At 39.7% G+C, this 27,552-nt stretch overlaps 1 protein-coding gene and 1 long non-coding RNA gene across 4 annotated transcripts in view; one reads left to right on the top strand and one right to left on the bottom strand.

Moving 5' to 3' along the window:
- Positions 1-18,347, bottom strand: part of atxn1a (ataxin 1a) — a 78,828-nt gene extending 60,481 nt beyond the window's left edge. For 2 of the 3 annotated variants that reach the window (XR_004659463.1, XM_034892923.1), the window contains exon 1: positions 18,222-18,347. The gene's annotated coding sequence lies outside the window, so the exon portion shown is untranslated. The remainder of the gene's footprint in view (positions 1-18,221) is intronic. The other variant, XM_034892924.1, reaches the window with a different exon arrangement.
- Positions 18,348-18,827: 480 nt separating this feature from the next.
- The window catches only part of LOC117956887, a 9,097-nt gene continuing 372 nt past the window's right edge, over positions 18,828-27,552 (top strand). The window contains exons 1-2 of the long non-coding RNA XR_004659392.1: positions 18,828-18,934; positions 19,756-19,759. This is a non-coding gene — a long non-coding RNA (uncharacterized LOC117956887). The remainder of the gene's footprint in view (positions 18,935-19,755; positions 19,760-27,552) is intronic.

Below are 27,552 nucleotides of genomic sequence, written 5' to 3'. Positions count from 1 at the left end.
GGGGGGGGGGGGGGTTGGACGTGCTTGTATGTGTCAAGTTATGGCTCACGTCCAACATGCTGCACTGCCCTTAACCCAAATAAAGTCTGTTTATCTTTGCTTAACCTTGACTGCTAGTGCTGTGTGTATGTGCGTCCTTGGTAGCCTTTGACAAAGTATAAATGCAACATGCTCATTTAAATCTGCAAAATCATCCAAAAAAAAGTGCAGGGGGGGAAAAGCACAAAAAAGACTTGCTCCTACAGAATTTAGAATACAAAACTCCAACAATTTAGAAAGTAACTGGGCATTTAGGTTAGTTAGTGTAGCTGGTTCTAGCGACTTTAGGGTATGTCACTGTCATGTCATGTCAGCTGCATGACATATCATGAAATGCTGTACTCTCACAAAACACTGACAACCGGTTATGTAACCTAGGTCACAGGGTCAGAGCAGCTAACGCAGCGTGGCCACACCCTGTCTGCCTGGCTGTTAGTATTACATAGTGAGCTACACTGTCAATACATGTCAGGCTGGAGATGTACAGCGCTGCTGTCCTGGCTCCAAGGGCTGAATCCCAATTCATGTTAGACTCGTTAAGTGTGACCTCTCCTCTGTCTGCACTTACACACAGAAGAACCAAGTAAAAATGCAAATACCCCAGGCTGATGGTAAAATACAACAAATAGAAATAAACGTTTTAATTAAGACACATTTCAGCAGTGTTTTGCATACCTATTTCCATCATAGCAAATTCTCGGTTTACACATCAGACAAGAGAAGAAATATCAAGAGGGGGATCCCCCCTAACCCCAACCACATGTTCTTTTTTAACAGTTTATAGGTGCACTGTGTACCCTTCAAACAAACTGTATCTTGTCCTTAACTCCTTTTTCAGCGTGCCTATTACTCTGGTGAGGGAACTCATGGCTCAAATGCTTCCAGCTCTATTTTTTTTAAATGATAGCTACCTTGAGGCAACTATAAACCACTGAGACATGGTATCACTCTTTAATAGAATACATCTGATTAGAAAATATGTAATGTGCATTTCTACCTCTCTATAAGTCACAAAATACAAGATGCTGCTCCAGTCAGAGAGGAGACATGCTAAAACAGCTATGCATATATTATATTGTGTTCTTTTCAAGTACAATAGTGAAGTTGCTTGTGGCAGCTTGTTAAGTTGGGTGTTAGTCACAGGAATGGGCACCATGGGGCTACAAACTGCTACAAGCTCATACAGAGATTACATTGGTGGTGGGTCTAACAAATACAATATGCACTCTCTCTCACTCACACACACACACACACAAACACACACACATACACACACACACACTCAAGTCACATAGACTTTAGCAGTTGATGACAACTACTAAATTAATTCAAAATCTATTTGAAATCTAAATTTTTACTCTAGAAGACGACAATGTTTAGAGTAAAATTAGGAAAGCTGTATTCTAGAAGCATCGATCCATCCCATCTCAAAGTCCAAGTCTGTGTTTTAATATAAAATCATGAAAATTTGACTTGATAGGAATATCAGATTTAGCTCTTGTAGTCTGTCAGTCTTAGTATCGAAATCTTACCAACGACATTTAATTTAACAAGCAAACAAAGTTCAATCAAATGAATCACTGCCAACAAAGCCAGTTGCCAAATTTGAAATGAGGATATTGGTAATGTAGTGCATGATTCTTCCTTCCTATGTACAAGAAAAGACACATGAAAGAAGAAAGGCGCGCCCGCACATGAACATGCGCGCGCACACACACACACACACACACACACACACACACACACACAGTTCAGAGTTTCAAGTGCTATCTCTTCTGACTGACATACTGTATCAAAACCTCTTTTACAAGATTAATACAGATAGAGTAGCCACACATATTAGCACGCACACACACACACACACACACACGCACACAGTGCCCCAAGTGTCTATACATGATTTAAAGACTGAAAGTGGGGCAGGCACACAGTTCTAGCTCTGTGGAATTACTGCAGCTCCTTTCCCCAAACACACACACACACACACATACATACACACACACCAAGCTCTATGTCCAGTTGGTGTGCATGGCTACACACACTCAAATGTCCACACGCCACAAAGCATTGGTTCAATAATTGAGTGACTCCCCTGATGAAGCAGTAGGGAAGGGGAAAGCACAAGAGCCAACCCATTATTGGTGCTGACCACAAGAGAAAAGACGATTTTAAAAATATCAGCCCCTCCCTTCCATTTAATGTTTTCCTGTTGTTTTGCACTTAACAGAATGGTGGAGATAATCATTTTATAACAGCATTCTGTAACACCCCAATAAGGAGACATTACATCCCTTACCGTGGGCTGAGTTGGGGGTCCACCAACTGCTCAAAGAAACCATCATGTTGGACTAAATAATGTGATTACGCGTAAAATCTTTTTAAACGGCATGCGATAAATCAGATTTTAATATAAAGTAGTTAGCTGTGTATATAATCTATTTTCACTGCTGCTAATTTCTTATACAATGCTTTTTCAGCTGAGTGCAAATTAAAGGATTAAATAAATATCCTGGGGAATTGAAGGTCTCACAAAAGTCAAAGGAGTTGTCACGATGCTTTGTCTTGCTGTTGATGCCAGTTTGCAAAATGCTGCCTACTGAAATATGATTTGAAAATAACAGTCAGATATTATTTAGCTATTGCATAACTATGATATTCCGTAACTATTTCTCATCACTGAGGGATCATCTGGACATTTAAATTGTAAATTGTAACTTCCTCACTGCGCATCAATAAAAAGTATAAAATTAAAAAAAATGAATTCAACTTTTAGTTTGTGACCTCTGAACTTTTCACAGACAACATCTGCAAACTGTGTAGGCTTTGGTTTGCATTCACTCACTGGGAACTGCAAACATATTATCTGGTCAGGTCAATCAAATCTTTTTATTTAGATATCGAACAGAAATGAGGCAAGAGTCAACATATAACCGCTGGTGTGATTGTGTACGTGTGATTTTTGATATTACTGAATTTGATATTACTGACTAAAACAAAGACCTAAAACACAGGGTGAGAACAGGGTCTGCAGCAGTGTGCAGTACAACAAAAAATATGGTGTTTTTCGAAAATGAAACCATGTAAACCTATTCTGGTACAACTTCTAAAGACAATTAGGAACCTGAAAATGAGCATAATATGCACGCTTTAAGTTAAAAGCAACTGACATGAGTTGTAATTAGAAGTAGAGATTAAAAAAGTGACACTGGTGCAAATTACAAATCTTTCTCTATGCGCGGCTGAAGGTAATTCCAAAGAAAACCAGACTGCCTGAGTTGAGCCACATCTGGTCAAAACCCTTTTTTTTCAAGTATTGTGGGGCTTACAAACCGAAAAGCGTATAAATGAGCACAGGACACAAGCTTACTACTTTTACGAGGCATTATGAAACTGTGCCTCAGTTTTAAAAGATTATAAGTAAACAACAACAATATAAAGCCTATAAATCTCCTCTCCAAAGCTGGACCGGAGGGGACTGAGCAGTATTACTATTGGTGGACACTAATCATGTGTTGCTCTTGGCAAACACACTTAGGACAGAGAAAAACCTTTGGAAAAAGTTCAAATAGAAAACCTGCAAATCCATCAGCTTCTTAACAGCCTTGTGCAAGGTTTCCGAAAATCAGACAAGGTGTTTTTGGGAAAGAGGACTTAAGTTTCTGGGTTGTGATTTGGGGAATGAAAGAGCACTTTTGCAACATGAATCTTTGAACTTGTGGATGTTTCCAGTTTTTGATTGATCATTTAGGATGCTTCTGTTTGAACATGTACACCAAACACACAGTAAACGAACATGCAATACCAAAAATGATCACTTTCAAGAGGCTTCTATGAAATAGAGATAGCCTGTAGGTCATGTTGATGAAGCCACAACTTGTTGTGGGTCAGCAGATAGGAAGGGAAACATACTCAGACACACACATATTAAATAGTTTGTTAATGCCGACATTTAAAAAACAAGCATATGTGTAGCAATCACACCTGACAAGTTTCTCATACATTTAGTAAGGGCACAGGGCCCTCTCTGAATAGGGGAACTGACACAGATCAGAGTTTTTTTAGGCATCCCTGACATCAGCAGTTCCTGAAACATCAATATATTGCCTATACCGAGGCGACTAAATATATATAACAAGCAGTCAGTACTAATGATCAAGCTGCCTGACAGTGGGCTCATAAATTTATAACCTGCCATTAGCCAAAAGGTTTTGAAAACTGTGTATTTTTGCACGGAAACTAAAATATTGTAATGTACTGCGGTATAGTAACACTAGAAAATATATGTGATGCAACGCCTAAATCATGGGGAGGATGTGTAATCTGGCTTTAGATCTAAACAAATCAGGTCCTCGTTGACAGCATGGTTCTCGAATGTCTCATTAGAAATACAAGGATAAGCAGTAGTAAAATCTAACCAGTTCACTGGTTATCTACTAGAAGGGTATCAGCAGATGTTAGTTGATTAATTGTGTCACAATATATCATTGTGGCCCTCACATGGTTCAGGGGGAATCTAGTTCTAGGAAAAATGTCATGGAGTTAAGGTCAGTCTGACCAAAACTTAAATCGAGCAGATTGTGTTTGTGTGTGTATGTGTGTGTGTGTGTGTGCGTATGCGTTCGTGTTGTAATGGGGGTGTCTGCATCTTTGTGGTGTGTACTGTATCATTGTGAGACTGACTTTATGTATCTAAAACAGTGGTTCTCAACCTGGGGATTGGTACCCCCAAGGGGGGGTCGCAAGATAATTTATGGGAGTCACCAGATGGTTGTGGAGAAAACATAACATATTCTAGACTGGGGTAGGATTTTTTACAGTGTAAAGTTTGGTATATTTTATGTGTTATATTCAGAGCTTCATTCGTACATCAGGAGGTTCTGAAACACAAAAAGGGGCGAAGGCGGGTGGGCGGGTGGAGGTGGGGGATGTCACAAACATTGGACTGCATTCCTTTTGAGAACCATGCACATGTGTACACTTAAAGGTCCCAGGCATGAAAATTTCACTTTATGAGGTTTTTTAAATTAATATGAGTTACACCAGCCTGCCTATGGTTCCCCAGTGGCTAGAAATGGCGACAGGTGTAAACCGAGCCCTGGGTATCCTGCTCTGCCTTTGAGAAAATGAAAGCTAAGATGTGCTGATCTGGAATCTTTCTTTACCCCTTATGAGGTCCTCCTCAAAAGCTACCAACTCAGAAACACACATACTAAGTAAAGGTAATTGTTGGACTGGTTCTAGTGGCTGTAGTTCTGCACCAAGGCGGAATTTTGGAAAAGAGACTTCAGATATGTTATTAGGGGATCTCTAAGTTCTATATAAAAGCATCTAAAGAGCACCATGTCATGGGAACCTTAAACGATGATGGCCTAGTAAATGCAGGACTTTTATCTGATCTAGTCTGGTACCATTGATTATTGCTTACTGTCTCTGGCAGAAAACACCATGCTTAAAGCTGTTCACCTTCAAACCCCATCATTCAAGGAGTCAGCAGATACTGAAGAGTTGAGCTACAATCACACAACTGTCAAGGTCTTTGGTGTGGTTAGGTTAATTTTTTGTACCCAAAAGTGGATTTGGGTTTGCAGTAAGACAAGGCATCCATCTTTTTTATGAACACAACAGACAGACATGAAAACAAACACGATAAAAAAGCTCCGACAATCATTAAAACCACACAAATAAAATAAATAAATAAACTCTGCTTCTACAGCATCTGTGCAATGTTGCTACACCGTTTATCTGACTGTTAGCTGCTGAAACAAAACTGTTTTTATACAGCTTTGTTCTAAACTGTGGGATTATAAACCCCCGTCCAGAGGGAAGAATCGGAAATTCACTGTGCAGAGGGTGGGAGTCGTCATTTAAAATCAAGCTGGTTATTCACTGTTATTGTCTGGTTTGCAGCGGCAAGCTGTGATTCACTATTCAGCCTAACAGACCATTTAACAATTTGATTCTGATAGTTTCTGTTCTTTAAAGATAGGTTTCTGAACCGTGATATAAAAAAAAAGATTTTTTTTAATTTATTTTTTTAAATAAAAGTACTATAGAATACGGTCATCATGGTTTTGTCAATGTGGAAATAGGACAGCTTGTGGTTTCTGAAGGATGTAGTTAGCCTGTTCGCTCAGTAGAGTACAATTCCAAAAATATATACTCCTCTTAAATCCATACACAGTGCCTTTAGGCAATGTGTGCTAAATTAGCAATGGCCGTTTTGAAAGCTGTATTTTGTTCAAATTTGATAAACAATAATTTGGCATGCTCTTACTCATAACGTCCTCACCCTTGACACACATGCACATACAAAATCTCTTTCCCCTCCCCGCAAACCAATCCTCTTACTTTACTTTAAGTAAGTGTAAATGTTATCCATCAAGGGCCGTCTAAAAGGGTTACGCTGCCTCGGTACTCTTACCCCCACCCCCCCCATCCAGCAGTTGTTTATAGTTAGGTAGCGTGTCCTGTCAGGTTGCAAATGCACTCAGATATCCATCTGAGTGAGCCGTGCGAGGGGTAGTGTGGGGGCAACTCGCTAGCTGAGCTAATGGCACGTTATGGGAGCATTAAACCGAGCTGACTGGGCACTCGCCACAAAAAACCAAAGCACTCGGGTGAAAGAAGAAGGGGGAGAAAATTATATTTTTTCTCAAAAAGATGTCTGCTATTGGGTTTTGAGGCTAACTTGTGGTGAGAGGTTTGATAGGAGGTTTTTATTTTAGGACAGACAGGCAGATTTAGACAGGCAGGCGTAATAGGAGTCCTTTCTGAAACTGTCTTGATGCAGGAATTTTTCAAGTGATTGGGAAATATTGTACTAACACTTTCAGAACACATTACCAATCAAACAATGTCGTAAATGTGACATGGCAACTCTGCTGTGACATTTATAGGGCATGCTATTACAGGAAAATAGGGTTGAGCAAAGAAGAAATACAACAATTGACAATAAAAGTTAAGTCCAATTTATTGGTCGGGCCCTTAGTCACTGCTTGGGTTTTTACAATGCCAAACAACAATAAGAAATGGAAACACTATCTGAGACATTAGACCTTCAACTTCAAATGAAAATATGTAACTTGTGTTGATTCTAGCGGCCACTTGTCAGCTAGTGTTTTTACCACACCTGCTGTCATTAAGGTCTTCCTTTAAGGTGCTAGAGTTAGAGTTACTGGTAGGTCAGAGTTGCGATGAATATTTTGCTCGGACAGAAAATCATTCATAACAATAATATAATATGTTACAGATGCATCGTTGCATTTCAAGTGGTGCATCCGGTATGCATTCCCTTTTCCGGGGTGGATACAACAACACAGGCTTCCGGTGTTACACCGAAATCTGTGACCCATCAGAATGTGTGCTCTCTAGCGTTGTCTGCTTGCTGTAAATGATGTTGTGACTTCATGGGAAAAAAATCGGACCAGGGCATTATGGCATTAAGAAAAACTATACAAAGATAGCATACCGTAAGTCTCGTTTGCTGTTAACAGGTGTTACAGGTTGTACCATGCTGTTACAACGTAACAACATAAATACTGCACTCAGTACATGCACAACATAATGGAAACGTGTTTTTTAAACACTAACAGACATACGTTCTGTTTCTGCCTGTGATAACAAACTAGACCTCCAGTTTCCACCTGAGGTGAGATGTGGGTATACATAAAGGTATTTTTTCAACGAAGATGATAATTACTTTAAAACCGCCTAAAACTCTTAACTACTGCGGACGTCTAGGAAGTTAAAAAAGTTCCCTCATGAGCCATTAAGGTTATGGAATGTATAAAAAAAAAGGTTTGATGAGGATGCCTAGTAATTTCCCATTAGGTCAACTTTCTTCTCCCACCACAAGTATTTTCCCTGGGCAAGACCCTGCAATTGCACCAAGAGTGTGTGTGTGTGTTTGTGTGTGTGCATGTATTGTATGGGGCTCCTTATGCATTACTCTGAACAATGTACACATAGGACACTGAGCTATTTTGCAGCCAGGTTACCTCCCCCACTGTGGCATTTGATAGTAGATGATAGTTTCAGAGAAGCAGACATGGCCGAGCCACAGTGAAACCTCACATTAACCTCATTTATCTGTCGTAGTTTATCCACTGATCCCTGCTACACACTCTCCGGCAAAAACACAAGCCTGAGCTGCGGCAGACCCAAACACATGCACACACACTTGAGTATCTAAATTAATGCACACACACATACACAGCAACATACAAGCTCGGATGAAAGCAATCACAAAAACATGGCCGGTCCATCCTTAAGCATTGAGTCAAATCTGACAAATAAGGGTTGAAACTGGACCCGAAGTAAAAGAGTGAATATTATAAAACATTTACAGTAATATAAGGTGCATTAATGGTGACATTTCTTTAAATTAAGCCTTGTAATTTCTTTAAACTTTTAAAAGTGTATGATCAGAAAAATATTGAATTTCCTTTATTTCACTGGTCCAGTATCGTGCACAACACTGGACAGAAATTCATTAGGTCTGTACTGCCATATTTGTCTTGTGCTTTGCTTTTTTAACTACACTCAAAGTAGAAATGATGCCACCATCTTAAAAACGAGTTTAATTTAAAGCTCCAATTAAGTTACCTCTCCATAGCAAACAATGTATACAATCTTGTTACTTTCAAAGGACACTTTGGAACTCATCAAGCAGTAGCGGCAGGCCAGTGGAAAAAATATACACAGTATGTTGTAAAAGATTCTAGTCTCGGATGGTGAAAGAAAAATAGCGAAAGAGACCCTGTAAAGAGGTCCTGATACTGTAATTGGTGATGGCCTCATGGGGCTCATGGGCAGGCAGGGAACATCCTGGCTCACTAGACCTTATCTCTGTCAGCAGTGTTTTAGCACAACTCCCTGACTATCATAGCAAAATGTCCCTGTTTCAATGTCATGAGCTTACTACACAGCTGAAAGAAGGGACAAAAATAATAGCCACTCAGTGAGTCCGTCACTCAGGCAGCAAGTCAGTGAGCCACATGTCCAGCCAGATAAGGCTGATCTATGGCCATCTTGACCAAGCCACAACTACCAGCCAGCCAGCCGGACTTAACCAGACAGAGAAAGACAGCAATTCAGCAACTTGCTCTATTCAAACCCCACCCTAGCTTTGTCAGAGAGGAAATAGGTTCAGCCTTACAGATACTGTTTTAAATATTGCCTTAGGTTGGGCCATATAGCCTAAAATCCATTATGCGATATACACTGCAGTTTCTTGCGATAACGATATATATATATATCACAATATATAAATTTAAATAGAACCCTTTCAGAACAGGTTAAATAGACCCTAAGGAAAGCCAAACTGCTAAAGTTACTTAGTTAATTTAAGTAAATTCAAATGAAAACATAATGAAGTGCAAAATGAAAGCACAAACATTTGTTCATCATTGAATAAAGAAGATACTTACAGGCACATGCAGTACACGTCAACTAAAGAAAATGTTTGAAGTGTAGAAGTTTCTTTACAGTAGTGCCATGCCATAGACAGAAAAAAGTGCTGAACAGTCACAAAACACACACACACACACACACACACACACACACACACAAACACGCACATGCACACGCGTTCAGCGGGGAAGTCCGAGGTCTGCGAACACCGGCTGCTAAGATTCCAATCGTCCGTTATATAGTGAATTGTCAGGCTAATGAAAGGCTCCATGGTACGGCTCGACCACGGCTCCATTGTACCGGTTTAAATCCGAAACCAAGTCCAAATTATGGATATTGCACGGGTCTTTTCACCAGCTCCTCCGTTTCGCTTTCAATCATTTACTCAAGATGACGCTTTGCAGCCAGTTGCAGGGGGGGGGGCTCTAAATTTCGCGGGTCGGTTGCGTCATCAACATCCATTATTGCGATACTGCAACATAATTAAAGTCTCTATCCTAGGCCAATTTTGTATAGCATCACAAGCTGTGTCTTGCTGTGTATGACATCGGCATCTTTGGGAGTAAACAGTAGTAATGGAAATCAAGTTTGTGCCAAGAACAACATTGGTGAAGGGTGGGTTTTGGTATTCCATGGATTGTTTCTATTACTGGCCATTTTCCTGTTATTGAATTCCTCTGTATCAATGCATATCCTTCTTGCTCACACTTAAGTCATTGTTGATACCCACACACCCACCTTAGCAGCTGAGGGTCTGCAACAATTTGCAACAATTAAGGTATAAGCACCGGTAAAATTAGATGTACATGAAGAGTAATTTCTTAGAGGTCACATATGTTTTTCTGTATTTTATTTCACATCTACAATGTTATAATGTTGGATTTTTATGTCAAATGTGGCCAAATAATGTGGTAAACGTATTTTAGACAAATCCCTGTGAGCCAAAACGTCAAATATTCTGACCACTCTGGTTTCAACAGTTTTTTTCTACTCTCGGCTAAGGCAACGCAATTCTAAGCCGGCCCTTCATGATCGTCATCTGCTCCAAGTAGGCACGACAGGAGTTTTTTTAAGCCACTGCGGTTAAGCTGCTAGTGTTGTTAAATTATCCCCAATTCCGGGTCGCATTACTCCTAAAACATTTTCTGTTAGTAGTATTTGGCTCAAAAGCCTTTAAGTGCTGCTTCATTCCACAACTATCTAATGTTAGCATACTGCTAACTATAAAGTAGCTACATGCTAACATAACATAGATGTAATCTTGGCCAATGCTGGTCATTTCCATGGATATATGAAGAGAAAGAGTGGTCATTTCCAAATAAAATTTTAATTTTACTGCTGGGACATGTCCGGTTGTTGGTTTAGAAGCTTTTATTGGTGATTTGTCATGTTACAAAGTCTTGCTATTTAATCTTTTACAGTAGCACCAGATTAAACTCTTGAAACCATGGAACCAAGGCGTTTGGAGGAAAGCCCTGTACATTTCAATGAGTATGCTCAAAAGCAAAGCTTGGATCTTCCCGCGTTGACTGGCCCGAGAAATCAAGATGGGCATGCGCACTGGGAACAGTTTGTTTGTGTTGTTTTAGTAACCGGTAGCAACATTCTCATTCATGAGCTTCTCTCTCTCTTGTCTCTTACAAGTATGGTTCATTGGTTAAGCTACATGTCAAACTCATGAACTCGCCGTTTCATTGTCTAAAATATTCACTAACATTTTGCATTGTGTTTTTGTTGTTCCTGGTCATTTACATGCTAAATCTAAATAAACAATGGTTTATTTGCAACAATGTATGTACAACCAAGGTGATGTAATCATTATGTTGTGCTACTAGCTAGCTACAAACTAGCCCTAGCTTCTAAGGTTAGTGTTAGAAAAATACGTTACATAAATACTTTTCTCTGATAAGTGTTTGCATTATGACAATACAAAACACTGTTACCGCTGTTGACATCTGTTTCCTTGGAGCCACTGTCTTATTCTTGTCTGGAGCACGGTGTGACGCTGGGAAAAGAACAGGCACCCCTGGACTGTGAGAAACTGTCAATATTACTGCTTTATTGTGACCGTGTGATTTATCTCATTCTGCATTATATTACAAGAGCTGTTGTAGGCTTTTTTGTCTGTCGTTTTTCTGTACAGATGTTTTGAGTACTGTAAAACTGATTCTCCTTTCAAGTAAACTTAACTTTATTATAGCTTCAGTGGTTCCTGTCTCTTCTTGATAAGGAAATTATAACAGTTAGCCTGCAGTTTTGTGAACAGAGCTTCCCTTGATACATCCATGGCTTCATGTCTTATCCACGTTACAAGTTTTACAGCTTACAGTCCTACTATGTCTGTTGTAATGTTATGTAGGCATATAGCTATGTTAATTTTGAAAAGAAAGGTACAAATCCTCAATTTTAAGTACTCATACATTTGGCTATCTGGAGTGCCTACCAACCTACAACCTGTGGGCTGCCTGGATAAAAGAAACATGGTATTCAACAAACCCTTCTTATCTGGGTCCCCTTCCTGTCACATGCAGGCTCATTATACTATATCGCCCCTTTCTGAGTATCTCCATCCACAGCTTGAGAACTACCTTCACAAAGGTGTGCCTTATTTTTCTCACAAGTTAATGAGAACAGACTGGCCTTTTTAGGAGAAGGGCTTAAAGAGACACTTAAAACGGAGTGTTTCAGACAGAGGATGCATTGACATATTTGGACACTATGAGAATAATAATGCTTTTGAAGATTAAATGTTCTAGTAGAGAGCCGAAATAAAATATGAACCTGAAAATGACCATAATATGTCTCCTTTAACTGAAGTGTACTTATTGTTACAGATTTATTAACAGGTGAATAATCCTCTTCAACCCACATGTATACATTTTGTTCCAACATAAAGGCTAAAGATTATTGTATTTGCTATTTTATATATTTATATTTATATATATATATATATATATATATATATATATATATATATATATTCATTGACCCTGATCTACAAGGTAAATAAAATAACCAAAATATCTAAGGTAATCAATTATAAGTAGATCAAGATTACCCAACAACAAAAAGGTATTTTGATTATTTACTGTGTCCCCTTAAATTAACTCAAATTACATTTGAGTCAGCATAAAAATCAGTTCATCTTTAGTTGCACTTGATCTACACATGTGAATGTGATGCTAATGTTTGGGTAATATAAATCATTACATTTGTACTCCAATATGTGTACATGACCCCAATTCCTAGCATTCTTCTTTCATCTCTCTTCCTCATCACTATCTATCTGGCTGTGTCCCAGGTTGTCAGCTTATCCGTGTCGCAGGCCTGGCTCTATAGGGGAGAGCAGAGTCTGCAGGAGCAGTCTGACTGCCAGTCAGTGTCAACTCCCCACTGTAATCCTCTACTGCTTCTGATAAGGATAAAGCAGAGAAGACTACGCTAGCAGAGGAGAAGAGAACAGAAGAGAAGAGAAGAGAAGAGAAGAGAAGAGAAGAGAAGAGAAGGGACGCTGTGACTAGAACGTGTTTAAAGTGGGGAGATGAGTAAACTTGGAGAACAACCATTTAAGCAACTAGACCAGATTCCAATCCCACCAAAAAGTGTTGTGGCTTTGTCAGATTGAGTGAGCCACAGTTGAAAGAGCTCAGAGCCATTGCTCTATTATGCACTACATAATACCATTAAACAGCTGTTATCAGTTAGGTTCTCCCTAATTTAACTTGGCCATAAAAGGCCAATGCTTAAAACCCTTTCCTCTCAGCCAGGCTTTGCTTGGAATATAATAAAATATGAATCTAAGAAGAGACATCACAGGAGCAGCATACACAATTAACTAATGCATTATGACTTACTTGAGGTATCACATTTTATGTATAGCTCAGGCTGAGTAAAGATCTTTGTAGAGACAGTTAACGAAACAGCTCTGAGGAATTCATCAGATTTGATGAATTGCTTAGATCAAAAATTGATGGAGGAACTCAAATCTGTAGCCCAAATGCTTATTGGCCCACAAGAGCACTCTGTCATCATGTAAATACTATACACTTTGGAGTTCATTCCAGTTAGACTTGTAACAACTGTATATCATATCAGCTTTACTGGCAGCCATTACAGAGCCAAAGCCCACACACGGCTGAACTAAGTCCCAAAGCCAGCTTCCCTTTTTCACATGACATTGCAACACAGTTTGTGGGATGGCTTTAGTTCTCTCTCGGGCTCTCTCTCTCTCTCTGTCTCTCCCTCATTACCTTTGTCATTCAGAAGATAGCTTATGATTAGATTGCCTCTTCAAAATAGTAAAAAGGGTCATGTAAACAGGGTGACAAAGACTGCAAATTTATACATCCACTCTAGTCTGGATCGACAACTTCATTTACTGGATAGTCCCCGCTCAATGTTTCAGGACACAACAACCTTCGAGCAATCAAGCTACACGCTAAAAATGGATCGCGCAACAAGGCAGGCCTGCTTGTATTTTTTGGGGAATGGTTGTAAAGATTTACAAAGAATGTGTTTACAGCATTAACTATCTTACTGGGATGCTGTGGAACCAATAGGTGGGAATTTGCTCTGTACATAACACACACACGCCGACTCACAGGTAAGAGCAAATTATGTTTAACAATGTATCCAGCTAATTCATACAGCTCACATTACTGCATTGTGTGAACAGTTAAGTCAAGTCAAGTCAAGTCAAGTCAAGTTTATTTCATCCATAGAAATGGAAATTACAGTGCTCACACTCGCCATCTTACCCATTAAAAACTAGAGAATAAATACAATATCACAAATGCACTACAATATTATACATAATACAATATATAAATACAAATAAAAATAAACTTCATTTATTATTGTAAGTGGCTTTTCCCTTTGCAGAGTTCAAATGTTCCATCAAAACAAGTTCCTTCCCGAGGCAATTTTGAAAAAAAAAAGAAAAAAAGCAACCTAGACAGTTTTTTGAAACTATCCAGGAGTTTATATGTGGAGGGGCCAGACCTTACGCTGTGGAATAAGGTCTGGCAATTTGGGACTATGCCCACTCTGATCAATTTTCGGACACACACACACACACACACACACACACACACACACACACACACACACACAAGGTATAGATCCACAAGTACTGTACAGGCATTTAAACAGAACAGTGATCCCCTTGCTTATAAGGACCATTTTGATTAAATTAAACATTTAAAAAATGACTACATGGGACTTCAACTAGTGTATTAGTATAGTTCAGCGATTCACAAGACCAGTTAGACCTTTTCGTTGCCATCTTCTTGTAAATCACTCTTCTTCACCCTTGAATGTTTATTTTCTTCTGGTTCTGCACGAGCAGCATAAGACGTCATTAACGCGCCCACTCGCTGGCTGTGAATTTTCACACATTTGGCTCAATCAGAGATTTTGTACTATGGATCCAGCATGTTAAACTATGTCTGAAGTCTGATCCGACTGATTCTGACATTTCTGTTCTTACATACAGCTACACCGGGTTTGGTCTAGATAATTTCAGGTTTGCAGTGCATGTGTACTCTCTTGTGTTTCTTAAACACAAGACTATGCACTAAGCAACAAAAGGCACACACAATTACACACGGTGGAATGTTCTTTCACACAAAATACAAAAAACGCTCAGGGATTCCCTTTAAAAGCAGTTACTCTGTGTGCGATGGTGTCCTTTCTCTTGTGTGCATGCATCTGTACTCAGTACGCTCATGAATAGAGGAGGATGAAACGAAAAGTTGAAAAGGTCAGAGCGCACTGCGTGGTTCAAAGAGACAGCTCAATCTCTTGATCTGCTCCCACCCCCTCTTTACTTTTTTTCAAAATCATTTTTCTTGCACTCTTTTTTTGATTGTTGTTCTTCTATTCTCTTTAGCTCAAGTAGCTCCTTGTGTAGAACAAGACAAGCAGGAGTTCATTTGTGATAGCAGTGCGGTGTGAATGCAGCAAACAGGGGTTAATCATTTTTCATTATGACGACAACAGATAAAGTTTTGGTATGAACGTGGTATAAAACATGGGCTGGAGATCTGAAAGAAAGAAGGTGGAGGGAAACAGGTGGCTTGCTGAAATGCATATTCTTTAGACCTATAATTTGTCTTTCAGTGTTATCAATTAAGTTAGCAATTAATTATTTCTATATTTACTTTTTTATAACAAGTGTCTGTGTTTGTTATGGCTCCTTGCAGCATGTGTACATTAGAGTTTGCAGTCAGGGCTTTAGTGGCAAATAAAAAGGTACATGAAGAAAACCTTGCAGCATGATTTATATACTATTCTGTCTGGTTTGCGCCTTTTCAGTCCGCCCTAACATCACTTCAAGCTTCAGCACACTTCAGTGCAGAGCAGGGTTTGTCTGTTTTCACCTGTGCTCACATGAAGACACCTTGATCAAGCCAAAATCTACACGAACAGAGTGAGAATGTTTACTAACTCATGTAGACTCCAAATATCTCAAGGGATATTGGTAAAGAGCCCTTATGTGTGCTTACTAATTTATCTAATAATATACACAGACACACACAAACAAACACTTGTTGGTTGATCCGTTTTTCCTGCCTACCCATTTGCAGGTTATAGCATAGAGCCATGTCTGTCACTTTTTATTTCAGCCATGACATCTCCACCCAATCATTACATGGAAATATATATCTGTCTCCCTCAAACACACACACACACAAATGTCCTTTTTTCCCTTACATAGGCAGCAAATTCCAGGGACAAAGAAAAGCCTCAAGCATGATCCATCAGACGTGTATATTCATGTGTGTTTGAGTGTGTGGGCCTGTGTGCACATATGGCTCTGACAAATGAGCCAAGCTCAGTTAAACGGCTTGTGATTAGGACACCTCGGCTTCTAATTGCCTTTTATTACCATTTGAAAGTGAGTGGTGGCTTGAATCAAAGGCTATGGTGTCTATGGTACAGTGCATGTGTGTGTGTGTGTGTGTGTGTGTGTGTGTGTGTGTGTGTGTGTGTGTGTGCGTGTGCATGTGACCTAAAATTTTTTGAACCTGCTACTCTTCTAGACATAATCAAAACCATTTCTGCTCCAGTCTAAAACTCCTTAAACTGGTGACCAACTACAACTACTCCTTCTATTGTTTCTTAAATATACATTTATTCCTCTGTCTCTACTTTTACTACCACTCATAGGTATTTTGTCAATTTTTGATATAAATTCAACCTTTTGTTAATCCGATCCCTTTTTTTAAATCCTGGAATGTACTGTTTTCCCTCAGCTGAACCCACATCTGCTAGGCCATAACTGTCACAGCACCAAACTGCCCTATTCTAATTAAAAGGCCAGCCGACCATGGGCCATACACCATTCCCAATTCTCTCTACCTTAGTACAGCTTTTAATATGAATATGAACCTTTTTTTATCATCTACCTCATCCACATCTTTAGACAACAAGGCATCTGTTACAGAGTGGATTTTCAGCTTTACCATCTACTTACTTAGTTACTACCTTTCTCCTTTCTCCAACCTGCTGCCTCTACAACACAGACAAGTTGATGAGCCTAAGTCTCAAAAACGACTAAAAACTTGTTTACTATGCATTTTTATCAGTTTTGTTCTGTCTGGTTATACTAATATTTGCATAGCAGGCTACAGTAGCGTCCCAGGGTGTCTGGTTCTTTCATTGCTTAGGGGAAAGCCACTTAACAGGGCATTCTTCAAACATGAGAAGAGACATAACCAACAAGTTAAGCTTGACAACATTTGTGTTCAAATAGCAAATAATTACACATATAGGCTACCATTAGAAAACGTAAAAGTGCAATGCAAATGCAGCTGGTGGGAAGAAATTAAGCTTTCCATCTTTACCAGTTAGCCCACACTTGTCCATCTACTTGGTCTCATTTGGATGCCATATATTAAATTCACAATGCGAGCTGGTGTACAGCCTAGGCTGTACCACTTGCGGAGCATAGCCTATGCTGAGTGCAACTCCGAGGTGTAAACAGAGTAAAAATAGCCTGCTATCACAGGCTTCCCTACAGTCCCGTTATATAATGGTCCAAGCTAGGATAAATGACATCACAGGTAGTCCAGCAATCACAAACCCTACGTCCTTTACAAACAGCTGGCAATGTAAAACACTGTATAGTACCATATTACACACGCCACCACGGTCCGAACACGCAAAATACATCGCCGTTTTTCAAAAACACTGGACAAATTATGTGGACTGTGGTTAGTTGTTCTTCGTCTTTTCGTGTAACAAACACTTCCGCGATGGTGAAATGTAGCTAGATAAAATTGTAGTGCTTGCCTTTGACAGTCATTGTCTACATGGACATAGTTTAGAAAGAAAACAAATACGTTTTATTGTAACATTATTTAGCAGTGTATGTCAATGTTAAGCGCTAAAAGTCGAGTGGCGCAGTTACTGAAACTACAGCGCTTGCCCGACACCAGCTTGGCCGGCGGACGCGCTCTTCGCTCGGTCAGAATCCTGCCAAACCTCCGCTCTCTTTCGCCCCACTTAAACACTACTTAACATTTACGTTCCGAAATGACAAGTACATACACCAAAACCCCGTACGCCCCCGTACTGTTTGGTCACTTAAAAATAGGTCAGAGGGCGAAGTAAACATTTCCCGAGGCTTTGAAGTAAACCAGAGCGTCTGCGCCACCGTGCCCAGTTCTTCCAGCCATTTTCTCCGCACAGCCATAAAAGAGAAAAGTGGCATGGAGAAAGCAGGTTGGTGAAACGAGTAGCCTACTAAACAGTTTTGTGTCACTTACTGTAGGGTGTAACGGGCTGCTGAGTTTGTGTCGCTCCTTGTTGCCAGGGCTCCCCTGCTCTGCTCCGGCGCTGACGGTGGAAAGCGTCTCCCCTGCTAATGATGTTTGCAGCGTACAGCTCTCTGCCCCCACCTTCAGAGAGAGGGAGGGGAGAGAGAGAGAGAGAGAGAGAGAGAGAGAGAGAGAGAGAGTTAAAAAAATGGAGCAATTTGTGAGCTACTCATGCAAAAATATAAGAGGGCTCAGGGCAGAGCAAACAGAAACTGAATTCCAAGTTCATTGGCAGTAGGCTACTAGGGCGTGTGAATCCACAGTACAAGCCATGTTCACTTTAGAGGGTTTGGATATATTCACAGGCTGCATTCATTATAACAATTTTAAGATGTAGGCCTGTGTGTGTATGTTTCTTTAAATATATTTTGGAATTTGATTCTTAATATCCAACATATTATTTGTATAGCTTTCTTTACCCAACCTCACTCAAAAGTGTGACTAGCAATGGTAGTAGAGCTTCTCCTCCTGTGTTTAACTTTTCAGCGGCAAATCCAAATACAATAAGATCAAGTAGTGGAAAATAAAGTAGGCCTAAACATATGATCAGGCTACTACCAACTGTGTGGAGGAGGGATGGGGGCTGTGCACGATCACAGAAGACTTGTAACATGTGGACATGCCAACAGTTTTGTTGTCATTACTTAGAATTCCTCATAGGAGTAAAATAAACTACGCGCTAGAGCTTTAAGGTGTGTTCCTATACTGACAAAGTCATTTTCTGTGAGGGGTGTACAACTGCATATGTGCAAAATGAAGTAACTCTCTGATCAAGGTGAAGCACCGATGATGAGCATGTGTATGTTCATTCCTCAGTCAAGTAAGCCGGGGTTTCTACCCTGAAGATGGCAGCACCAACATTATTAAGTATTATATACACATGCAAAATTGTGACCACAAAGTGTGTTGAAATTCAGAAATTTTACAAATAACAGTAATTTATGACCATTAAAAATTAATATCCAAGATGTATTGGATGTTGTCAACGCAGGCATTTGTGGCAGAGTGCTAGGGATCTCAGAGAGAATCAGCTGATGGCAATGCCTGATAGTCAGCTGACAAGGTGGAAAATATCAGCTGCTGTTTTCACACACACACACACACACACACACACACACACACACACACACACACAACCTTGGAGTAATACTAGAAAACATGTTGGTGACAGGCGTTTACTCATGAAATGATTCAGTGCTAATTGAATACTTTATGCTGCTAAATTCATTTGTCTCTCTGTTCTCAGCCACATATTTGACAATTAAAAATTTGGGAGGTTTAGTTTTCTCGACATTATGTGTTATTGCTGCGTGAACCAACCAACCTTACTGTTGCTGAAAAAGAATTGAAATCAACTGATGAAGTCAACATTAAAGTATGTAAGTCCCCAGTTAACTCCTCCCTTCTATTTTCAGTGTATTTTTATCACCTTGGCCTCTGTGACCTCTTCCAGATTTCCACTATGGCAGCAGCTTCGTCACAGGAGAGTGCAAACTGACACTGACCATCAGCGGTAGGGTGCACAAGGCTGCAGAGGGACAGACGATCTGGCATGTATCCCACTCCCTGTCAGTCATTCAATAAGTGGCCTCATGTCCAGCTCTCTATTGTGCCCTTGTCGCATGTATGCCAAACAAAGAGAGAGACAAACAGAGACAGACAGACAGAGAGAGAGAGAGAGAGGTAGGACACCCTGTTTGCCAGGAGGCTAGCATTACATTCACGGCCTAAATGCATAGAAAAGAAGACACACCGTCAGGTGGTGAATAGTCCTTGATATTTGAATGGAGACGGTAATAAAGAGTTTCACTTCTCAACCATTTATTATGCAGAGTGTAGACATGCTGTTTGATACTTAAAGTCCCTGCAGTGTTTCCCCTAGTGTCACTTTCCCATTGTATACAGTATGAGTTGCCCACGCAGCATGTGTCAAGTCAGAACTCAAGTGGAAGCCGTACATGGACAATATGTTACTGAATAAATCCTCAAGTCATCTTGATTTGTGATTTAATCATAGGCTTGCTTCTTAGCTCCCAGAAGTGCATTCACTTATTTGCACACACACAAGCATGTACTCGTTCCGGTCTTTACACTAGCTCTCTTTCTTTCGTTTCTACATGTACTCACAGGTATACACCTACTCACTTGAGGGTTGATGAATGGCTCTAGGAAAACTCCAGGTTAAACTTTTTAGGCTGTTGCAAATGACCAACAGATGTACTGTTTATGTACATTAGAAAAAGTTAAGCTTGTCTGCCAAAGCCTTCATTTCATTAACTAGCAACATTCAGAGTGCAACGAGAATAGTTGAGTGAGAAGTGTAGTGCCATGGCGTGCTTTAAGAATAATAAAGAACCGCTTCCAAAGGAGGAGCAGATTCTTCGAGGGTTGGGTTAGTCCCTAGAGACGTATCTGTGTTCTTTGTAGGGGGCGTGAACAGTATCCACTCAGGGACAATAAAGTGTACGAGGTGTGGCACTTATGGGAAGAGCCCTGAGAAATGGAAACTGGTTGTTTCAACCTGCATAACTATATGGCTATTTTTTTAGATTAAATGACTCATATGTTAAATGCCAATGCGAATTTTAAACCTCAACGATTAAATAAGCTCTTTTTGTGGAAAGTGTGCCAAATAAAATATTAGAAACAGAAATGTATGGGATCTATCATCCCTGTCTGAACTATTATGATACATTTTCCTGTCAAAAGAAAAAATGTAGTTTCAGTTTTCAACATCCTCTGACCAGAAAACCAAGGTCAGAAATGTATTTGGCCAAAGACATTCAATTTAATAAAAGACATCCATAAACAAGGGATTCAACACCTCATATGGGAATAACACACTGAACTTAAAACATATACTAAGGTAGATAAATAATGAACAATCCTCTGCCTTTGGGAGCTCTCTTAAGGGATTGTGAGTAACAGTAACAAACGCCGCAATTTCACTGCATGGTATGTCACGGCTCTACTCAACTCGACTTACTCTTTTTTTGGTTTCCCATTAACAATTTAAAAAGTTGTTGACAGCATTAGGTACCTGGTACTTTCCACAACTCTATTTGGCACCACCTTGTTCAAGGTTTCAAGCGAGCTGAGCCAATACAAGAAGGTGGAGTTAAAACACTGCAGAGCACTGATTGGTCAGAGAGAACCATCAGGACATCCTATACAAACCCACCATTTTGAAATTGCGATGCTACAGTCAATAGCGACCGGAATTTTTTATTCATTCACCCTAGATTTTGAAAATAATGGAGGCCTGCTGTATACTACATACATGATGTCACTATGTTATGTCGCTATGGCGAACAGCTGAGAATCCCGTGTATTGAGGAGGTACTATCTACAGTAAAATAGAGAAAAAGACCTGGTACCAGACGTGAGATGAGTTGAGTCGGGCCAAACCATGCAGTGGAAATGAAACAAAAATGCATGCCACTTCACACAGTACTCTCGGGTATTGAGCACCCTAGCTCTTCCAGCCTTTAGAGTGTATTTTCTTGATTTCTATGGAAATTCTGCTCATTACCTTTTCAGCCGGTGTGAAAATATAAGCAGGAGAAAGAGTAGGCAACTATATCGACATCTCAGCTTGTGAATTCTCTGCAAAATCCAATAAAGACTTTCTTAGAAGAAGAGGAACACTCATCCTGTATATTCTTTGAAAGTAGCTGTCACTTCAGATTTCAAGGCTGCAGTGTCTGCTGAAGTTCTCTCTGTGCACAGTGTGTTTTGCAGCTGCTCACTGCTCCCCCTTTTGCTCAAATGTGGAAGGTTTTTCAAGTTTCAGTGCCAGACAGACAGTATTATATCGAACTCAATGCAAGGAGGATAATTGAAGTGTTTCACTTTGCACTTTTATTTTGTGCCGTAGTAATATCCACATGATGACCTTTGAAATGCTGTTATTTTGTAAGTAATGTAACACCAACCTTTTCTTTTATCAGACATACTTGTGCAGTCCTGTCAAATGAAATCATGTTAGCTGTCTATTCCAGCTGTTTGATGATTACCTCAAGGCTAATCCATTAAATGTAGCTATTTTAACCGTTATCAAACTATTAACTATTACCAACTATTATTAACTATTGCAATGGTTTATCCATTCATTTATTTTAACCATTTATCCATTACTTCAGCTTATGATTTCAACATCTCTTTTTTTTTCCGCAAATTACTTGAGCTCCTCGACAATCCCCAGTACAGGCCTACCCCCAAGCAACTGCAGATCCCCTTGGGTACATGTGCTGTAATAAATCAATCAATAGGTTATAATATATATAATTGACCTGCCAAGAAGCGCAAACCTTTCTGTATGCATGTGAATGCTGAGTCATCTAGTCTGGGGGCCAAAGTGAATTCATTAAATATCTTTTTGTCTTGGTTTTCATGACATACTAAACATTGAACAACCAAACAAATTGGACTTCACTACCTGCACCCAATTGCAGTGGTGGAATGTAACTTAGAACATTTACTCAAGAACTGTACTTTAGTGCAAACTAGAGGTACTTGTACTTTACTTGAGTCTTCTGTTTTCATGCCACTTTCTACTTCTACACTACTACATTTCAGAAAGAAATACTGTACTGTTCACTCTACTATGTTGATCTGACAGCTTTAGTTAGTGGTTACTTTACAAATTAAGAGTTTTGCACACAAAACACATGTAGTTTACAAAGTAGGTTTTATTATTAAACTACAAGTCCAGCTGAAATGATTAGACAATTAAATATTTATTACAGAACTGTTTGGATCATTTCCAGATTCTAAAATGTGAGAATTTTTTCAGCATTGTACAGTACTTTTACTTTTAATACTTGCATTTTCCTGATGATAGTTACATACTTTTATTCAAGTAACATTTTCAATGCATGACTTTTACTTGAGTATTTTTACAGTGTGGTATTAGTACTTTTACTAAAGTAAAGGATCTAATCACTTCCTTCACCACTGCCTAATTGCTTCCAATTTCTTTTCATGCTGTATAGGTAGCAATGACATAAAAGCAACTCAGCCACCAATGATATCTTCCTTGAATTCAAAACATGGAAAATCCACCATTTTCCCTCTACCTCTCTAACAATCAAATTACGCAGGCTTAAAGTTGCCCTTGCAAGTGTAATCCTACAGTGAATGCCTACTATCGGCTAACCTGTTCTCACACCTTCCCCGTTCTGTGACAAGGGAGAAGGAGCAGGGAGGATTAGGATGCAAAGAGAGTTCCCTAATCTGTGTATTAACAGCAGCCGATTCAATTACGCTGTCCTGGACAGGCAGATTTTGTGATGTAATCTGGAGTGTCTTAATGTGATCTGTGTAAAAAGTCCAGACCTAATTGGAATAGAGAAAGATATACTTCAAAGTCAAATCCGAACACACAAAGACACACACAGAAACACACACACACACACACACACACACACACACACGCACACACGCGCGCCATCATGCGCAAGTGTTTCTCATATTGCACATTTATGCACATAGAGAACCCTGATTGTTGATTTAAAGCAGCAGATCAGAAATTGCATTACAGTTTGCTTTTGATAACACAAAAGGGTGGAAAGAGAAGAAAAGAGCAAAGAAGAGCATGCTCTGTTTTTGTGTGTGTGTGTGTGTGTGTGTGTGTGTGTGTGTGTGTGTGTGTGTGTGTGTGTGTTCCCTCTGTATGAAAAAAGACTTGACTCTTAGTTCTGGACCAACAGCATTGAAGATGGCTGCTTTCGTAGATGAGACTGTAATATTACAGGGATACAGAAGGTTTTTGTACTTATTTTAGAGACACAATTGTGTCACCCCTTCCCCTTCTTGTTATACCTGCATGGAAATATTAATTTTTTTCTTTGAATTTGATGTCTGTGTTCAACCCTTCATCCCCCCAAATAATCCAGGCCCTCATATATCATAAATGAGGATGGCTCTTCAGCCATCTTTTCTGGTTTAACAAGGCTTGAAAAAATGTGCCACTCTCCTTCTTCTTAGCAGGGACTTTAATTATTGATCAGGCAAGGGATGCTCTCCAACACACAAACACCCTAGTGTGTTCACACGCATACATACACACAGTGGGGAGTGATATCAGGACAGGCCTTTGTAATATACGCAGTATCCAACGCAGGGGTCAGCGAGGAGTCAGCTGGATAATAGATGAGCTCGAGAAAAGCAGCTGACAAATCTGTAGCACTCGTCTTACACCCTGCTTTTCTGCCTGGCTGCCTGATTTTTCTTTTTGTTTGGCAGTTTGACTGTGATGGAGGAACAGAGAGAGAAGAGAGAGAAAAAGCCGGAAGAACCCTTTCCATAACACAAATGAGAGGGAGAATGACAAAGATAGAGGTAAAGGAGGGAAGACGGGAAAGTAGAGCACAATGTCAATTTGATCTATCTGTTCATTTTACTTCCAGCATATGTTAAACTGACTTTGTCCCAGTTGTTTAAACATAGTAACCATGATAAGGAGACTGGTATTCAAGTATTATACTTGAAACAATTTGTTTTATTAATCAATTAAACAGAGATGGGTGGGGAAGCTCTGGTGACGGGAAAGGTGGGAAAACTGCAAGGATTGGCAGTATCAGTAAGAACAGGTGAGAAGTGATTAGACAGGTAAAAAAACTCAAAAGATCATCTATATGAAGGTTTATTGACTAGAATCTAGTCTAAATCAAGATATGATAATATACGATGGAAATTCTGCAGGATTTCAGTCATTTAGGCCAGATATCCTTTACCTTACACTTTTGTTGTGTTGGCATTTTAAACTCTGGTCGATTTAGGAGGACTACGGTTGACCTTTTCTTAAAACTCTGCAAGGTAAATCCAGACAGCTAGCCAGACTATCTGTCCAATATGAGTTTTCTGTTGAAAGACTAAAACAAAATTTGAATGTTCACACGTTCCACACAAACAAGGTCCTTCCCATGGCTGTTTTGCAGAGGCGCCGTTGCTCAGTCAAGCACTTAGGACCACCCAAGACGATTCTGACTGGTTTAAAGAAATGCCAATAAACCAGAGCATGTTTTTCTCCCATCCCAAAATTCTGTGTGGACTTGCCAGACCCGTATTCGTAGCGCTGTGGAGGACGGTCTGGCAATGCGAGACTAACTCAAATCCAACGCAAAGACAAATAATCAACAGATTTTGCAATACTGATGTTAAAACCCAGTCAATGTAAATGTTAGAGGACGAGTGGAGCAGCGGGAGGGACATGCATTGATCACAATGTGTTGTAGTGATCAATCAATGCTGCTTCTGTGGCTTCACCCTTTGACCACCGCCATCATTAGCACCTTCCACTGGGTGTCCACAACGCCCTCCTGCCCCATATCTCTATCTTTACCTTTCTTTGCTACCCCATTTCCTCCAGGTCCTCTCTCCATGTTCCCCTGGGCTGTATGTTGAGGTAGAGTTTGCTTCTTTACACCTCTTTCAGAGATATACATTCATATTCTACTTAAAGCCTTTTCTTTGAGTGGTACTTGTGAAGAGATCAATTTGAGGATCAAAACTTTAGTTTAGTTTTCTTTTAACATTGTGAGAAGAATAAAGTAGAATCAAAACACATCTACAAATTTGAAGAATAAAACAAAATCCATATTGGGAATGCAATGACTTACTCTATTATCATAGATGTGAAGAAAGTGAAGATCCTTGAGTTCAGGTGACAAGGCAACTTCATGTGAAGTTCTGTTGTAATTGTTATCTTAAACAATTTGAAAAAAAACACAGAGTTAAATGAGAAGATTGATACCGCTCTTTCAGGAGGACAGTTGCCAGGTGGTCTGTTTCTGTGTTATTCATATTATTTCTTCAATTATCTCTAACTTCCCTCCATTACGTCTTTCCAGTTATGTTCTTTTATGTAAACCACTCTAATTTGACTGCAGTCAGTGCAGGTTTTAAAGTGCTTCTGCTCTTCCACCTCCCTGTCTTTATGAGTATTTTCAGTTCAATGCATCAAGTGTACAGGAAACTCGCAGCAGTGTTCTAATACAATGACAAGCCTTGACGGTGTGCTTGGTATAATGAAATGCAATTACCAGACTGTAATGGAAACTTATAAGGAAAAAGCCACTTTGTCTGCTATTCATTCTCATTCACCTTTTCATTTTGCCACCACAGTTATCAGACCGCTGTACTCTTTAGAGTTCAATTAGACGTGAACATCCACAAGGCCAGATCGTCTAAAAACTCTATTTCAAAAGCCTTTTTAAAACTTGAATCAGTAAAGTTGCTGTCTCATCAACACCCTGCTTCCCTAGAAGCCTGCCCACAACAGGCCCCGTAACATTGCACTTGTACAAACTAACCATCAATTCACTTTATAGTTGTGTCTCTCTCTGCATGGGTAGTGGTCGTCTTAAATGGAGAAGAACTCTCTCAGCGAGGGGGGCTGTTCTCACTGATAGCTTAAGCTGGATAATGATGACCCTTCATGTTTGCATGTGATTATGTCTGCTTATATGTTATCTGTGCATGGGGAAGTTCAGATTTATGTAATATTGTAAATGTGGAAAAGTGTTACCACTTACCTTTGGTCTGGTAATTGGACAGTATGTAAAGCCTGTGGTAATAATGTCCTATGGTAGTAAATGTACACGTTTACTTGTTAATTTGAGTTGAAAATTGTGGTAAAAGTAATGAGTCACCCTCCCAAAAGCTTGTAGCTACATTGTGAGGTATGGTTACTATTTACATACTGTACATATAACATCTATCTTTGTGTCAGCTTCTGCTGTTGATTGATATCTTGTGTAACACCGCACCACTGTAAGGTAAAATGTGCAGGCATTAGAAACCAAAGTCACTCTAACATAATTAACTAGATGCTTATAGTCACAGAAAAAATATTACTTCTCAAACAATAACGGAAACAGGGACGCACATTCTATTTAATGATTGAATGATCATTTCCATTTAATCATTAGTACTTAATTGTTTGTATTTCTGCTCTAACTCAACATCACACTACCAGTCAGTTTCTCATTTCAGTGGAAACAAGGTTAGACAAGACTGTTATTTCACAGGGAGCCTTACCTACCAACCTCCTGATGTGCATCAGCTGATGGTCACCCTGTTCTTAACATGGAGAGCATTGTGAGGATTTTAGCCCTGGACGAATGGATTGTTGGAATATAAATTAAATGTTGTCCTTCTACTAGGATAATGAATTACACACAGCTTTAGTAGATTACACTAGATCAGGGGTCTCAAACTCAACTTACTTGGGGGCCGCTGGAGGTAGCGTCTGGGTTTGACTGGGCCCCATCAAGTG

Source organism: Etheostoma cragini, chromosome 14 (genome assembly GCF_013103735.1).
Source record: "Etheostoma cragini isolate CJK2018 chromosome 14, CSU_Ecrag_1.0, whole genome shotgun sequence".
NCBI classification, from domain to species: Eukaryota; Metazoa; Chordata; class Actinopteri; order Perciformes; family Percidae; genus Etheostoma; species Etheostoma cragini.
Note: the sequence above shows the minus strand (reverse complement) of the source record. Positions and strands in the feature narration are given on the sequence as shown.